The following is a 10182-nucleotide window of genomic DNA, read 5'->3' as shown; positions in this document are numbered from 1 at the left end:
CTCTGTTTCAGCCCCTCTGTTTCTGCACCTCTGTTTCAGCCCCACTGTTTCTCGCCCTTTGTTTCAGCCCCTCTGTTTCTCGCCCTCTGTTTCAGCCCCTCTGTTTCTCGCCCTCTGTTTCAGCCCCTCTGTTTCTTGCCCTCTGTTTCAGCCCCTCTGTTTCAGCCCCTCTGTTTCAGCCCCTCTGTTTCTCGCCCTCTGTTTCTGCCCCTCTGTTTCTCGCCCTCTGTTTCAGCCCTTCTGTTTCTCGCCTTCTGTTTCAGCCCCTCTGTTTCAGCCCCTCTGTTTCAGCCCTTCTGTTTCAGCCACTCGGTTTCAGCCCCTCTGTTTCTTCCCCTCTGTTCCAGCCCCTCTGTTTCTCGCCCTCTGTTTCAGCCCCTCTGTTTCTCGCCCTCTGTTTCAGCCCCTCTGTTTTGCACTCTCTGTTTCAGCCCCTCTGTTTCAGCCCCTCTGTTTCTCGCCCTCTGTTTCTGCTCCTCTGTTTCTCGCCCTCTGTTTCAGCCCCTCTGTTTCTCGCCCTCTGTTTCAGCCCCTCTGATTCAGGCCCTCTGTTTCAGCTCCTCTGAATCAGCCCCTCTGTTTCAGCACCTCTGTTTCAGCCCCTCTGTTTCTCGCCCTGTGTTTCAGCCCCTCTGTTTCTCACCCTCTGTTTCAGCACCTCTGTTTCAGCCCCTCTGTTTCTCGCCCTCTATTTCAGCCCCTCTGTTTCTCGCCCTCTGTTTCAGCCCCTCTGTTTCTCGCCCTCTGTTTCAGCCCCTCTGTTTCTCGCCCTCTGTTTCAGTCCATCTGTTTCGCGCTCTCTGTTTCAGCCCCTCTGTTTCAGCCCCTCTGTTTCAGCCCCTCTGTGTCAGCCCCTCAGATTCAGCCCCTCTGTTTCAGCCCCTCTGTTTCTGCACCTCTGTTTCAGCCCCTCTGTTTCTCGCCCTTTGTTTCAGCCCCTCTGTTTCTCGCCCTCTGTTTCAGCCCCTCTGTTTCTCGCCCTCTGTTTCAGCCCCTCTGTTTCTTGCCCTCTGTTTCAGCATCTCTGTTTCAGCCCCTCTGTTTCAGCCCCTCTGTTTCTCGCCCTCTGTTTCTGCCCCTCTGTTTCTCGCCCTCTGTTTCAGCCCTTCTGTTTCTCGCCTTCTGTTTCAGCCCCTCTATTTCAGCCCCTCTGTTTCAGCCCTTCTGTTTCAGCCACTCGGTTTCAGCCCCTCTGTTTCTTCCCCTCTGTTCCAGCCCCTCTGTTTCTCGCCCTCTGTTTCAGCCCCTCTGTTTCTCGCCCTCTGTTTCAGCCCCTCTGTTTTGCACTCTCTGTTTCAGCCCCTCTGTTTCAGCCCCTCTGTTTCTCGCCCTCTGTTTCTGCTCCTCTGTTTCTCGCCCTCTGTTTCAGCCCCTCTGTTTCTCGCCCTCTGTTTCAGCCCCTCTGATTCAGGCCCTCTGTTTCAGCTCCTCTGAATCAGCCCCTCTGTTTCAGCCCCTCTGTTTCAGCCCCTCTGTTTCTCGCCCTGTGTTTCAGCCCCTCTGTTTCTCACCCTCTGTTTCAGCACCTCTGTTTCAGCCCCTCTGTTTCTCGCCCTCTATTTCAGCCCCTCTGTTTCTCGCCCTCTGTTTCAGCCCCTCTGATTCAGCCCCTCTGTTTCTCGCCCTCTGTTTCAGCACCTCTGTTTCTCGCCATCTGTTTCAGCCCCTCTGTTTCTCGCCCTCTGTTTCAGCCCGTCTGTTTCAGCCCCTCTGTTTCAGCCCCTCTGTTTCTCGCCCTCTGTTTCAGCCCCTCTGTTTCTCGCCCTCTGTTTCAGCCTCTCTGTTTCTCGCCCTCTGTTTCAGCCCCTCTGTTTCAGCCCCTCTGATTCAGCCCCTCTGTTTAAGCCCCTCTGATTCAGCCCCTCTGTTTCAGCCCCTCTGATTCAGTACCTTAGTTTCTCGCCCTCTGTTTCAGCCCCTCTGTTTCAGCCCCTCTATTTCAGCCCCTCTGTTTCAGCCACTCTGTTTCAGGCTCTCTGTTTCAGCCCGTCTGTTTCAGCCCCTCTGTTTCAGCCCCTCTGATTCAGTCCCTTAGTTTCTCGCCCTCTGTTTCAGCCCCTCTGTTTCAGCCCCTCTGATTCAGCCCCTCTGATTCAGCCCCTCTGTTTCTCGCCCTCTGTTTCAGCCCCTCTGTTTCAGCCCCTCTGATTCAGCCCCTCTGATTCAGCCCCTCTGTTTCAGCCCCTCTGTTTCAGCCCCTCTGTTTCTTGCCCTCTGTTTCAGCCCCTCTGTTTCAGCCCCTCTGTTTCAGCCCCTCCGATTCAGCCCCTCTGTTTCAGCCCCTCTGTTTCTGCCCATCTGTTTCCGCCCCTCTGTTTCTCGCCCTTTGTTTCAGCCCCTCTGTTTCTCGCCCTCTGTTTCAGCCCCTCTGTTTCAGCCCCTCTGTTTCTGCCACTCTGTTTCTCGCCCTCTGTTTCAGCCCCTCTGTTTCTTGCCCTCTGTTTCAGCCCCTCTGTTTCAGCCCCTCTGTTTCTCGCCCTCTGTTTCTGCCCCTCTGTTTCTCGCCCTCTGTTTCTGCCCCTCTGTTTCTCGCCCTCTGTTTCAGCCCGTCTGTTTCTCGCCTTCTGTTTCAGCCCCTCTGTTTCAGCCCCTCTGATTCAGCCCCTCTGTTTCTCGCCCTCTGTTTCAGCCCCTCTGTTTCAGCCCTTCAGTTTCAGCCACTCGGTTTCAGCCCCTCTGTTTCTTGCCCTCTGTTTCAGCCCCTCTGTTTATCGCCCTCTGTTTTAGCCCCTCTGTTTCTCGCCCTCTGTTTCAGCCCCTCTGTTTCGCACTCTCTGTTTCAGCCCCTCTGTTTCAGCCCCTCTGTTTCAGCCCCTCCGATTCAGCCCCTCTGTTTCAGCCCCTCTGTTTCTGCCCCTCTGTTTCAGCCCCTCTGTTTCTCGCCCTTTGTTTCAGCCCCTCTGTTTCTCGCCCTCTGTTTCAGCCCCTCTGCTTCAGCCCCTCTGTTTCAGCCCCTCTGTTTCTCGCCCTCTGTTTCAGCCGCTCTGTTTCTTGCCCTCTGTTTCAGCCACTCTGTTTCAGCCCCACTGTTTCTCGCCCTCGGTTTCTGCCCCTCTGTTTCACGCCCTCTGTTTCAGCCCCTCTGTTTCTCGCCTTCTGTTTCAGCCCCTCTGATTCAGGCCCTCTCTTTCAGCCCCTCTGTTTCCCGCCTTCTGTTACAGCCCCTCTGATTCAGGCCCTCTGTTTCAGCCCCTCTGATTCAGCCCCTCTGATTCAGCCCCTCTGTTTCTCGCCCTCTGTTTCAGCCCCTCTGTTTCAGCCCTTCTGTTTCAGCCACTCGGTTTCAGCCCCTCTGTTTCTGGCCCTCTGTTTCAGCCCCTCTGTTTCTCGCTCTCTGTTTCAGCCCCTCTGTTTCAGCCCCTCTGTTTCAGCCCCTCTGTTTCTCGCCCTCTGTTTCTGCTCCTCTGTTTCTCGCCCTCTGTTTCAGCCCCTCTGTTTCTCGCCCTCTGTTTCAGCCCCTCTGATTCAGGCCCTCTGTTTCAGCTCCTCTGAATCAGCCCCTCTGTTTCAGCCCCTCTGTTTCAGCCCCTCTGTTTCTCGCCCTGTGTTTCAGCCCCTCTGTTTCTCACCCTCTGTTTCAGCACCTCTGTTTCAGCCCCTCTGTTTCTCGCCCTCTATTTCAGCCCCTCTGTTTCTCGCCCTCTGTTTCAGCCCCTCTGATTCAGCCCCTCTGTTTCTCGCCCTCTGTTTCAGCACCTCTGTTTCTCGCCATCTGTTTCAGCCCCTCTGTTTCTCGCCCTCTGTTTCAGCCCGTCTGTTTCAGCCCCTCTGTTTCAGCCCCTCTGTTTCTCGCCCTCTGTTTCAGCCCCTCTGTTTCTCGCCCTCTGTTTCAGCCTCTCTGTTTCTCGCCCTCTGTTTCAGCCCCTCTGTTTCAGCCCCTCTGATTCAGCCCCTCTGTTTAAGCCCCTCTGATTCAGCCCCTCTGTTTCAGCCCCTCTGATTCAGTACCTTAGTTTCTCGCCCTCTGTTTCAGCCCCTCTGTTTCAGCCCCTCTATTTCAGCCCCTCTGTTTCAGCCCCTCTGTTTCAGGCTCTCTGTTTCAGCCCGTCTGTTTCAGCCCCTCTGTTTCAGCCCCTCTGATTCAGTCCCTTAGTTTCTCGCCCTCTGTTTCAGCCCCTCTGTTTCAGCCCCTCTGATTCAGCCCCTCTGATTCAGCCCCTCTGTTTCTCGCCCTCTGTTTCAGCCCCTCTGTTTCAGCCCCTCTGATTCAGCCCCTCTGATTCAGCCCCTCTGTTTCAGCCCCTCTGTTTCAGCCCCTCTGTTTCTTGCCCTCTGTTTCAGCCCCTCTGTTTCAGCCCCTCTGTTTCAGCCCCTCCGATTCAGCCCCTCTGTTTCAGCCCCTCTGTTTCTGCCCATCTGTTTCCGCCCCTCTGTTTCTCGCCCTTTGTTTCAGCCCCTCTGTTTCTCGCCCTCTGTTTCAGCCCCTCTGTTTCAGCCCCTCTGTTTCTGCCACTCTGTTTCTCGCCCTCTGTTTCAGCCCCTCTGTTTCTTGCCCTCTGTTTCAGCCCCTCTGTTTCAGCCCCTCTGTTTCTCGCCCTCTGTTTCTGCCCCTCTGTTTCTCGCCCTCTGTTTCTGCCCCTCTGTTTCTCGCCCTCTGTTTCAGCCCGTCTGTTTCTCGCCTTCTGTTTCAGCCCCTCTGTTTCAGCCCCTCTGATTCAGCCCCTCTGTTTCTCGCCCTCTGTTTCAGCCCCTCTGTTTCAGCCCTTCAGTTTCAGCCACTCGGTTTCAGCCCCTCTGTTTCTTGCCCTCTGTTTCAGCCCCTCTGTTTATCGCCCTCTGTTTTAGCCCCTCTGTTTCTCGCCCTCTGTTTCAGCCCCTCTGTTTCGCACTCTCTGTTTCAGCCCCTCTGTTTCAGCCCCTCTGTTTCAGCCCCTCCGATTCAGCCCCTCTGTTTCAGCCCCTCTGTTTCTGCCCCTCTGTTTCAGCCCCTCTGTTTCTCGCCCTTTGTTTCAGCCCCTCTGTTTCTCGCCCTCTGTTTCAGCCCCTCTGCTTCAGCCCCTCTGTTTCAGCCCCTCTGTTTCTCGCCCTCTGTTTCAGCCGCTCTGTTTCTTGCCCTCTGTTTCAGCCACTCTGTTTCAGCCCCACTGTTTCTCGCCCTCGGTTTCTGCCCCTCTGTTTCACGCCCTCTGTTTCAGCCCCTCTGTTTCTCGCCTTCTGTTTCAGCCCCTCTGATTCAGGCCCTCTCTTTCAGCCCCTCTGTTTCCCGCCTTCTGTTACAGCCCCTCTGATTCAGGCCCTCTGTTTCAGCCCCTCTGATTCAGCCCCTCTGATTCAGCCCCTCTGTTTCTCGCCCTCTGTTTCAGCCCCTCTGTTTCAGCCCTTCTGTTTCAGCCACTCGGTTTCAGCCCCTCTGTTTCTGGCCCTCTGTTTCAGCCCCTCTGTTTCTCGCTCTCTGTTTCAGCCCCTCTGTTTCAGCCCCTCTGTTTCAGCCCCTCTGTTTCTCGCCCTCTGTTTGAGCCCCTCTGTTTCTTGCCCTCTGTTTCAGCCACTCTGTTTCTCGCCCTCTGTTTCAGCCTCTCTGTTTCTCGCCCTCTGTTTCAGCCCCTCTGTTTCAGCCCCTCTGTTTCAGCCCCTCTGTTTCAGCCCCTCTGTTTCTCGCCCTCTGTTTCAGCTCCTCTGATTCAGCCCCTCTGTTTCTCGCCCTCTGTTTCAGCCCCTCTGTTTCTCGCCCTCTGTTTCAGCCCCTCTGTTTCAGCTCCTCTGTTTAAGCCCCTCTGTTTCTCGCCCTCTGTTTCAGCCCCTCTGTTTCTCGCCCTCTGTTTCAGCCCCTCTGTTTCTCGCCCTCTGTTTCAGCCCCTCTGTTTCAGCACCTCTGTTTCAGCCCCTCTGTTTCTCGCCCTCTGTTTCAGCCCCTCAGTTTCTCGCCCTCTGTTTCAGCCTCCCGGTTTCTCGCCCTCTGCTTCAGCCCCTCTATTTCTCGCCCTCTGTTTCAGCCCCTCTATTTTAGCCCCACTGTTTCAGCCCCTTTGTTTCAGCCACTATGTTTCTCACCCTCTGTTTCAGCCCCTCTGTTTCCGCCCCTCTGTTTCAGCCCCTCTGTTTCTCACTCTCTGTTTCAGCCCCTCTGTTTCCGCCCCTCTGTTTCAGCCCCTCTGTTTCAGCCCCTCTGTTTCTCGCCCTCTGTTTCAGCCCCTCTGTTTCTTGCCCTCTGTTTCTGCCACTCTGTTTCTCGCCCTCTGTTTCAGCCCGTCTGTTTCTCGCCTTCTGTTTCAGCCCCTCTGATTCAGCCCCTCTGTTTCAGCCCCTCTGTTTCAGCCCCTCTGATTCAGCCCCTCTGTTTCTCGCCCTCTGTTTCAGCCCCTCTGTTTCAGCCCTTCTGTTTCAGCCACTCGGGTTCAGCCCCTCTGTTTCTTGCCCTCTGTTTCAGCCCCTCTGTTTATCGCCCTCTGTTTTAGCCCCTCTGTTTCTCGCCCTCTGTTTCAGCCTCTCTGTTTCTCGCCCTCTGTTTGAGCCCCTCTGTTTCAGCCCCTCTGATTCAGCCCCTCTGTTTAAGCCCCTCTGATTCAGCCCCTCTGTTTCAGCCCCTCTGATTCAGTACCTTAGTTTCTCGCCCTCTGTTTCAGCCCCTCTGTTTCAGCCCCTCTATTTCAGCCCCTCTGTTTCAGCCCCTCTGTTTCAGGCTCTCTGTTTCAGCCCGTCTGTTTCAGCCCCTCTGTTTCAGCCCCTCTGATTCAGTCCCTTAGTTTCTCGCCCTCTGTTTCAGCCCCTCTGTTTCAGCCCCTCTGATTCAGCCCCTCTGATTCAGCCCCTCTGTTTCTCGCCCTCTGTTTCAGCCCCTCTGTTTCAGCCCCTCTGATTCAGCCCCTCTGATTCAGCCCCTCTGTTTCAGCCCCTCTGTTTCAGCCCCTCTGTTTCTTGCCCTCTGTTTCAGCCCCTCTGTTTCAGCCCCTCTGTTTCAGCCCCTCCGATTCAGCCCCTCTGTTTCAGCCCCTCTGTTTCTCGCCCTCTGTTTCAGACCCTCTGAATCAGCCACTCTGATTCAGCCCCTCTGTTTCTGCCCCTCTGTTTCAGCACCTCTGTTTCTCGACCTCTGTTTCAGCCCCTCTGTTTCTCACCCTCTGTTTCAGCCCCTCTGCTTCAGCCCCTCTGTTTCTCGCCCTCTGTTTCAGCCCCTCTGTTTCTCGGCATTTGTTTCAGCCCCTCTGATTCAGCCCCTCTGTTTCTCACCCTCTGTTTCAGCCCCTCTGTTTCTCGCCCTCTTTTTCAGCCCCTCTATTTCTTGCCCTCTGTTTCAGCCCCTCTGTTTCAGCCCCTCTGTTTCAGCCCCTCTGTTTCTCGCCCTCTGTTTCAGCCCCTCTGTTTCTCGCCCTCTGTTTCAGCCCCTCTGTTTCTCGCCCTCTGTTTCAGCCCCTTTATTTCTCACCCTCTGTTTCAGCCCCTCTGTTTCAGCCCCACTGTTTCAGCCCCTCTGTTTCAGCCCCTCTGTTTCTCGCCCTCTGTTTCAGCCCCTCTGTTTCTCGCCCTCCGTTTCAGCCCCTCTGTTTCTCGCCCTATGTTTCAGCCCCTCTGTTTCAGACCCTCTGTTTCAGTCCCTCTGTTTCTCGTCCTCTGTTTCTCGCCCTCTGTTTCAGCCCCTCTGTTTCTCGCCCTCTGTTTCAGCCCCTCTGTTTCTCGCCCTCTGTTTCAGCCCCTCTGTTTCAGCCCCTCTGTTTCAGCCCCTCTGTTTCAGCACCTCTGTTTCTCGCCCTCTGTTTCAGCCCCTCTGTTTCTTGCCCTCTGTTTCAGCCCCTCTGATTCAGCCCCTCTGTTTCAGCCCCTCTGTTTCAGCCCCTCTGATTCAGCCCCTCTGTTTCAGCCCTTCTGATTCAGCCCCTCTGTTTCAGCCCCTCTGTTTCAGCCCCTCTGATTCAGTCCCTTAGTTTCTCGCCCTCTGTTTCAGCGCCTCTGTTTCAGCCCCTCTGATTCAGCCCCTCTGATTCAGCCCCTCTGTTTCTCGCCCTCTGTTTCAGCCCCTCTGTTTCAGCCCCTCTGTTTCTCGCCCTCTGTTTCTGCCCCTCTGTTTCAGCCCCTCTGTTTCAGCCCCTCTGTTTCTTGCCCTCTGTTTCAGCCCCTCTGTTTCAGCCCCTCTGTGTCAGCCCCTCAGATTCAGCCCCTCTGTTTCAGCCCCTCTGTTTCTGCACCTCTGTTTCAGCCCCACTGTTTCTCGCCCTTTGTTTCAGCCCCTCTGTTTCTCGCCCTCTGTTTCAGCCCCTCTGTTTCTCGCCCTCTGTTTCAGCCCCTCTGTTTCTTGCCCTCTGTTTCAGCCCCTCTGTTTCAGCCCCTCTGTTTCAGCCCCTCTGTTTCTCGCCCTCTGTTTCTGCCCCTCTGTTTCTCGCCCTCTGTTTCAGCCCTTCTGTTTCTCGCCTTCTGTTTCAGCCCCTCTGTTTCAGCCCCTCTGTTTAAGCCCTTCTGTTTCAGCCACTCGGTTTCAGCCCCTCTGTTTCTTCCCCTCTGTTCCAGCCCCTCTGTTTCTCGCCCTCTGTTTCAGCCCCTCTGTTTCTCGCCCTCTGTTTCAGCCCCTCTGTTTTGCACTCTCTGTTTCAGCCCCTCTGTTTCAGCCCCTCTGTTTCTCGCCCTCTGTTTCTGCTCCTCTGTTTCTCGCCCTCTGTTTCAGCCCCTCTGTTTCTCGCCCTCTGTTTCAGCCCCTCTGATTCAGGCCCTCTGTTTCAGCTCCTCTGAATCAGCCCCTCTGTTTCAGCCCCTCTGTTTCAGCCCCTCTGTTTCTCGCCCTGTGTTTCAGCCCCTCTGTTTCTCACCCTCTGTTTCAGCACCTCTGTTTCAGCCCCTCTGTTTCTCGCCCTCTATTTCAGCCCCTCTGTTTCTCGCCCTCTGTTTCAGCCCCTCTGTTTCTCGCCCTCTGTTTCAGCCCCTCTGTTTCTCGCCCTCTGTTTCAGTCCATCTGTTTCGCGCTCTCTGTTTCAGCCCCTCTGTTTCAGCCCCTCTGTTTCAGCCCCTCTGTGTCAGCCCCTCAGATTCAGCCCCTCTGTTTCAGCCCCTCTGTTTCTGCACCTCTGTTTCAGCCCCTCTGTTTCTCGCCCTTTGTTTCAGCCCCTCTGTTTCTCGCCCTCTGTTTCAGCCCCTCTGTTTCTCGCCCTCTGTTTCAGCCCCTCTGTTTCTTGCCCTCTGTTTCAGCCCCTCTGTTTCAGCCCCTCTGTTTCAGCCCCTCTGTTTCTCGCCCTCTGTTTCTGCCCCTCTGTTTCTCGCCCTCTGTTTCAGCCCTTCTGTTTCTCGCCTTCTGTTTCAGCCCCTCTATTTCAGCCCCTCTGTTTCAGCCCTTCTGTTTCAGCCACTCGGTTTCAGCCCCTCTGTTTCTTCCCCTCTGTTCCAGCCCCTCTGTTTCTCGCCCTCTGTTTCAGCCCCTCTGTTTCTCGCCCTCTGTTTCAGCCCCTCTGTTTTGCACTCTCTGTTTCAGCCCCTCTGTTTCAGCCCCTCTGTTTCAGCCCCTCTGTTTCTGCTCCTCTGTTTCTCGCCCTCTGTTTCAGCCCCTCTGTTTCTCGCCCTCTGTTTCAGCCCCTCTGATTCAGGCCCTCTGTTTCAGCTCCTCTGAATCAGCCCCTCTGTTTCAGCCCCTCTGTTTCAGCCCCTCTGTTTCTCGCCCTGTGTTTCAGCCCCTCTGTTTCTCACCCTCTGTTTCAGCACCTCTGTTTCAGCCCCTCTGTTTCTCGCCCTCTATTTCAGCCCCTCTGTTTCTCGCCCTCTGTTTCAGCCCCTCTGATTCAGCCCCTCTGTTTCTCGCCCTCTGTTTCAGCACCTCTGTTTCTCGCCATCTGTTTCAGCCCCTCTGTTTCTCGCCCTCTGTTTCAGCCCGTCTGTTTCAGCCCCTCTGTTTCAGCCCCTCTGTTTCTCGCCCTCTGTTTCAGCCCCTCTGTTTCTCGCCCTCTGTTTCAGCCTCTCTGTTTCTCGCCCTCTGTTTCAGCCCCTCTGTTTCAGCCCCTCTGATTCAGCCCCTCTGTTTAAGCCCCTCTGATTCAGCCCCTCTGTTTCAGCCCCTCTGATTCAGTACCTTAGTTTCTCGCCCTCTGTTTCCGCCCCTCTGTTTCAGCCCCTCTATTTCAGCCCCTCTGTTTCAGCCCCTCTGTTTCAGGCTCTCTGTTTCAGCCCGTCTGTTTCAGCCCCTCTGTTTCAGCCCCTCTGATTCAGTCCCTTAGTTTCTCGCCCTCTGTTTCAGCCCCTCTGTTTCAGCCCCTCTGATTCAGCCCCTCT

Source organism: Chiloscyllium punctatum, chromosome 21 (assembly GCF_047496795.1).
Source record: "Chiloscyllium punctatum isolate Juve2018m chromosome 21, sChiPun1.3, whole genome shotgun sequence".
In the NCBI taxonomy this organism is placed as follows: Eukaryota; Metazoa; Chordata; class Chondrichthyes; order Orectolobiformes; family Hemiscylliidae; genus Chiloscyllium; species Chiloscyllium punctatum.
This window is presented reverse-complemented; position numbering follows the sequence as displayed.